General features: G+C 48.4%; 2 pseudogenes; both read right to left on the bottom strand.

Moving 5' to 3' along the window:
• Positions 1 to 29: 29 nt before the first annotated feature.
• Positions 30 to 2,427, bottom strand: LOC147923652 (ethylene-responsive transcription factor ERF022 pseudogene; annotated as a pseudogene).
• A 788-nt stretch (positions 2,428 to 3,215) lies between these two features.
• The window catches only part of LOC147923653 (uncharacterized), a 4,777-nt pseudogene continuing 1,300 nt past the window's right edge, over positions 3,216 to 6,692 (bottom strand).

Genomic DNA, 6,692 nt, shown 5'->3' on the forward strand with positions numbered 1-6,692 from the left:
TAAAGGAATTAGATCAATGGCGATTTTGATTGTGGTAATTAACTCTGTTAAATTGATATATACCGTAAATGGTTGGTGACACATCATAAAAAGAATCGAGTAATTTTTTCAGTAATTTAGCCGATTAATATCAACTAAAATCCCATATGGACTGTTGGTGCTGCATTTCATAAAAATCATCCCTATCGTATTGGACAAAATAATGTCCGTACAACTCTGCACAATCATTAACTGCCAAGTCATGCATCCATCCCATTGATCCCAACCTCGGAGAGTCCAATGGAAATTCATTAATCGCCTGAATCTGATCCGGAGACAATCCGACCCGAGAAAGCCCCTGACTAGAACCGAGTTCTGGTTCATTAGACCCACCCGGTTTAAACATTAGTGCTGCCTCTTGAGCAGCAGCTTGAACGTGCTTGGAACTGGAGCTTGCCGGTTGAGGAAAGCTGTGGGCATGCTCGGGAAGTTCAGATGAGACCCACACCCTCGGAGATAAAGAGATGCAGAGTCGTAGGCCGCTGCCGCCATCTCGGCTGTCTCATAGCTCCCGAGCCAAATCCGGGTTTTCTTACCGGGTTCTCGTATCTCCGACACCCATTTGCCCCATTTTCTCTGGCGGACGCCTCTGTAAGACACTTTGATGTGACCCGCGGACGCGGCTATGGATCGATGGAGGAGTGTATCTTCGGTCAAGTCAGAATCGGTGGGACTTTCCTCGGCCAAGCATCAAGGGTTCGAATCCAGAGAGGATTCAAACGACAGAAACGAGAGTTGAGGAGGTTCCAACGAACAGTTTGTGAAGACGGGCGTGAAGCCTTCTCAGAACGTACGGACGCGGCTGAGCGGATACGGCTAATGGCAGGACTCGGTGGGAAACGGAGGTGGAAACGACGCGAGATGGTACTGGGAAGTCTCGAGGGCTGATGGTAAAGAACTCGAGGCTGGCGAAGTGGAATCGATGATAGACTCGAGAGCTAGTGGAAGAGAACTCGAGGTTGGGACGGTGGGACGAAAGAGATGGGCGATGGAATAGAGGTGGTTTGATGCGACGACACAAGAGGGTTGGCTCTCCTCTTGATACGGTCAACTAAGAGATTACAAACCCGGTTTGTGAATCTCTTAGGGTTTCTCAAGAGCCAAGTCCCGGACTTAGGCTAAGGAGAGAGGTGAGACAAGAACAAAAAATCACTCTTTGTGAAAATTTCTATTTCTTTCAAGTCTGGTTTTTTTACAATGAGGGTTGATGCCTTTATATAGTGAGGCTTACATAAGGAGACTCTAAAACCCTAGAGACGTGGCCATGATCTAAACCATACACATGGCCAAAAAGCAAAAGCAAAGATAAAGCAAAGCAAAGACCAATCTAACGGTCATAGAGGGATCTAGAAGAAATTCAAAAGAAAGGAAGGGAAGGGGATAGGGTGGCCACGTCATTGGCTGAACGTGGATAGGATCTTCACTTCCTTGGCTCCCAAGCATGTCAATAAGTGTTTCCAAGTCATGAGTCAAGTGGGATCGAAGTGGAGATGCACTAGAGTTTGCTGCCTCGTTAAAACCTCTTTGGTAAACCCATTGGGACAAACCCAAAGTAGGAAAAAGAGTACAGCTCCTTCTAATGGCTTAGGGATGTCTTCACACTAGCGTGATGGTGAAGACACTCAATTCAAGCTTCCCAAAGCTGGTCGCGGCTCAATGTGCCTAAGTGGTGATGCTAAACTTGGGTCCTTTGTGCGTAGGTTGAAGCTCGGCCTTGAAATACTCAAGAGGTGACTTTGTTTTGCTCCTCCAAGTTGATTCTTCGTTTGGTCGCCTTGCTGGAGCTCCCTTGTCGCGTTGAGGCTCCTGGGAGGGTCGCCGGTGCCTTGGCCGCGTTCGAGATAGGCGTTCTGTCCATGTCCGATGCTTCTCGGTCATGCGTCTCGGAGCCGTCCGGGACGTCTCGGGCGTCTTGGTCAGGGGTTCGAACCCGAGATCACATCATTCCCTCCCTCTTCTAGAAGTTTTGACCTCAAAACTTTGCCTTTCACCTAATTCAACATAAGAAGGCCCAAATCAGTAGCATCACAAGTTCATTCGCGGCTTAATACCGGGATCAAAGAAAAATAGTAGAGCCTTAAGGGTAAAGGATAGGACTCCCCTGATAAGGCTAGCGGTGAACAGTGTTTTGATCCCTTCGTAGGCCGCGGTAGGTTGTAGACGCTCTCCAGGATGCCACACGTAGTTTTGGTCCGCACCAAAGTTGATCAAATGCATCGCCATATGACCTTGTGCGGTAAAGGTCTTGGCGCTAAAAATGGAGAGAGATAGCTCGGTCTTGGCGACTCCCAGCTGGAGCGTACTACTCGAAGTAGTCAAAAATATCACTGGATGGACAGACCTCTCAGTGGCCATCTTTGGTGGTTCAGCTTGCTTGAAACTCTCCATTATCAAGCAATCGTCGGTTATGGCGTAAACACACGGCCTGACTCCTCTTTGGCCTCGCCCAGAGACTTGTCACACTTCCCGAAAGAGGACTCTTGCTCCACGCCTTGCTCCGAAGGTGGTGGTTGAGCGTCAAGTCGGCCTTGGTCTGTGTGATGTTCGATGCTCGTTCTTGGCGCTTCCAGTTTTGGCTTATCCTCGGCCCGAACTCCTCCTTTGGCCGGTCCCTTGCACAGTGTGGGCAGCTCACTGTGCTGAACTGGCGGCACATAGCTCCTTGGACTTGGTATGGTCGCGGCACCGACTACTTCCTGGAATGGTTCCTTGTATCGTGCTGGCGGCTCGCGGAACGGCACTAGGAGCGCATAAGTCCTTGAACTCTCGGCAGGGGCCGAGTTACGGCTTGTTCGCGGGGCCGGCATTGGAACTGGTGCACGGTATTGAGCGGAACGCGCATACGTCCTGCTTGGCTGCTCAACATGGGCTGAATGATGCCTTGATCGCGGAGCCGGTGTAGGAAGTGGTTCATAGTGCTGGCACCGTGGAGTCTGTTTTCGCGGGGGGGAGCACTTGGAGACCAGGTAGGGATGCCTAGGTCACGGCCTCGGTGATCACCGCGGCCTTCTCTCGGCCCGTTGACGAGTTGTTGCCGACTCAATCCGGTCGAGCCTGTCATTGAGATCTCGAAGCGTGTGTTGGAGGGAGATCAGAGCGTCCGCTGTGCTGGGAGGTTTGGGGATAGGCTCCTTTCCTCTTACGGATCGGTGCCTCGGTTTCTTGGTGTACACAACTCAGTCATCACTATCAGAGTCTTCGTAGAGGCTCTCCCTTGGCTCTTCAATGCGAGTGGCTCGTGACAAGGACGGCCAATAACAGTCTGGTGATCCACGTTCGAGCTCTCCTTGATCTAACTCCTCGCCATAGGCCTCTCGGGCCAATATTCGTCGCCGGTGGCCTCCTGCTCCGGTTCCAGGCCAAGTTCTTCATCACACCATGATTCCACTTCGGATTCGCTTTCAACAAACTCCATGCTAGATCAGTGTAGGACCAAGCATTGCAAGTTGTTCGCGTCTTGGTAATGGCTTTGGAACGAGGTGCGGACGATGGTTCGGACGGCTGTCGGAAGTCGTCGGTGTTACGGTCAGATTGGTCGGACGGCTAACGATGGCACGGCAGAGAGACGAGCGACCAACGGTAGTTGGGTGAAGACTTGCTGACGCGGCTACACGACCAAAGGTTGATCCTTGGTTGTTGACGCGTCTTGGTCCGTACGTGATGTTGATGTGCTGGCTGAGCAAGTGGTGTACCTCGTCAAAACAAAAGAATATTCGTGAGTATCTTTAAGTTCAAATGGACCACAAGGAGATATTTATCTCACCAAAGCAATGATTGAGGACAGCTCACGAAAATTCAAACCTAAGACCAAACAAAAGCAAAGAGAAAGCAAAAAGAAAAAGAAAAAGCACAAAAAGACAAAAAAATGCTTTATGACCAAATACCAAACCTAGGCAAACTCTAGCTAAAAAAATTCAAACTACAAACAAGCAAATATGAACAATAATGCAAACACAATGCTAACAAGATGAACGAAAATGCAGGCTAACAACCTAGATAAAAGATGGACAACGCACATGCAATAATTGAAACCAACTAACAAAGGAACAAACAAAATATGATGCACGCTAGACTAGAAACAACCTAAAGAAAACAAGACCTTAAACAAGGAAGACAAACGACCTAATAAAGCAAAGCCAAAAGCAAAGTGTATCCAACGGTAGGATAGCAAAGATACTAGAAGCCAAGATGACAACTCACCCAAGGACCACAAGGTGCATAGGAAACTATCCACGTCCACATTTTGTGGCCTTGACCAAAAGCACTTTAGAGGTGGCTAGTCTCTCATCACACAAACAAAAACTATCCTAGACCACACAAAAATTCAACACGGCTTTGACCAGTTTGAATTTCAAACGCTTGGCTAAAATTTGAAAGTAAAAACAAGTGGTAGAAACCAAATGACTTTCACTCCCTAGAATTTACCAAACACGAAAGGTAAAAAACACAAAAACACAACTAAAGCAAAGCACAAACGAATCTAGCACCCTATAACAACAAAACAAAAAGCAACTCTACCTTTAAAAGATCTAGCACAAACGACTCAAGAACACAAACAAGAACAGCAAGAACAAACTAGAAAGAACAACTAAAAACAAAGCTAGAAACGAGATGGAATCTAACAACCTAAAACACAAAACGAAACTACAACCTAAAGATTCAAGCTTTATACAAAAGAGAAGAGTTTTAGATCAACACAACCTTGTAGGAGCGTTTGAAGCTTTGATACCAACTGATGTGACCCGCGGACGCTGCTATGGATCGATGGAGGAGTGTATCTCGGTCAAGTCAGAATCGGTGGGACTTTCCTCGGCCAAGCATCAAGGGTTCGAATCCAGAGAGGATTCAAACGACAGAAACGAGAGTTGAGGAGGTTCCAACGAACAGTTTGTGAAGACGGGCTTGAAGCCTTCTCAGAACGTACGGACGCGGCTGAGCGGATACGGCTAATGGCAGGACTCGGTGGGAAACGGAGGTGGAAACGACGCGAGATGGTACTGGGAAGTCTCGAGGGGCTGATGGTAAAGACTCGAGGCTGGCGAAGTGGAATCGATGATAGACTCGAGAGCTAGTGGAAGAGAACTCGAGGTTGGGACGGTGGGACGAAAGAGATGGGCGATGGAATAGAGGTGGTTTGATGCGACGACACAAGAGGGTTGGCTCTCCTCTTGATACGGTCAACTAAGAGATTACAAACCCGGTTTGTGAATCTCTTAGGGTTTCTCAAGAGCCAAGTCCCGGACTTAGGCTAAGAGAGAGGTGAGACAAGAACAAAGAATCTCTCTTTGTGAAAATTTCTATTTCTTTCAAGTCTGGTTTTTTTACAATGAGGGTTGATGCCTTTATATAGTGAGGCTTACATAAGGAGACTCTAAAACCCTAGAGACGTGGCCATGATCTAAACCATACACATGGCCAAAAAGCAAAAGCAAAGATAAAGCAAAGCAAAGACCAATCTAACGGTCATAGAGGGATCTAGAAGAAATTCAAAAGAAAGGAAGGGAAGGGGATAGGGTGGCCACGTCATTGGCTGAACGTGGATAGGATCTTCACTTCCTTGGCTCCCAAGCATGTCAATAAGTGTTTCCAAGTCATGAGCCAAGTGGGATCGAAGTGGAGATGCACTAGAGTTTTGCTGCCTCGTTAAAACCTCTTTGGTAAACCCATTGGGACAAACCCAAAGTAGGAAAAAGAGTACAGCTCCTTCTAATGGCTTAGGGATGTCTTCACACTAGCGTGATGGTGAAGACACTCAATTCAAGCTTCCCAAAGCTGGTCGCGGCTTAATGTGCCTAAGTGGTGATGCTAAACTTGGGTCCTTTGTGCGTAGGTTGAAGCTCGGCCTTGAAATACTCAAGAGGTGACTTTGTTTTGCTCCTCCAAGTTGATTCTTCGTTTGGTCGCCTTGCTGGAGCTCCCTTGGTCGCGTTGAGGCTCCTGGGAGGGTCGCCGGTGCCTTGGCCGCGTTCGAGATAGGCGTTCTGTCCATGTCCGATGCTTCTCGGTCATGCGTCTCGGAGCCGTCCGGGACGTCTCGGGCGTCTTGGTCAGGGGGTCGAACCCGAGATCACATCATTCCCTCCCTCTTCTAGAAGTTTTGACCTCAAAACTTTGCCTTTCACCTAATTCAACATAAGAAGGCCCAAATCAGTAGCACACAAGTTCATTCGCGGCTTAATACCGGGATCAAAGAAAAATAGTAGAGCCTTAAGGGTAAAGGATAGGACTCCCCTGATAAGGCTAGCGGTGAACGGTGTTTTGATCCCTTCGTAGGCCGCGGTAGGTTGTAGACGCTCTCCAGGATGCCACACGTAGTTTTGGTCCGCACCAAAGTTGATCAAATGCATCGCCATATGACCTTGTGCGGTAAAGGTCTTGGCGCTAAAAATGGAGAGAGATAGCTCGGTCTTGGCGACTCCCAGCTGGAGCGTACTACTCGAAGTAGTCAAAAATATCACTGGATGGACAGACCTCTCAGTGGCCATCTTTGGTGGTTCAGCTTGCTTGAAACTCTCCATTATCAAGCAATCGTCGGTTATGGCGTTAAACACACGGCCTGACTCCTCTTTGGCCTCGCCCAGAGACTTGTCACACTTCCCGAAAGAGGACTCTTGCTCCACGCCTTGCTCCGAAGGTGGTGGTTGAGCGTCAAG

The sequence above is a fragment of the Camelina sativa genome, chromosome 17 (assembly GCF_030686135.1).
Source record: "Camelina sativa cultivar CO46 ecotype springtype chromosome 17, ASM3068613v1".
NCBI classification, from domain to species: Eukaryota; Viridiplantae; Streptophyta; class Magnoliopsida; order Brassicales; family Brassicaceae; genus Camelina; species Camelina sativa.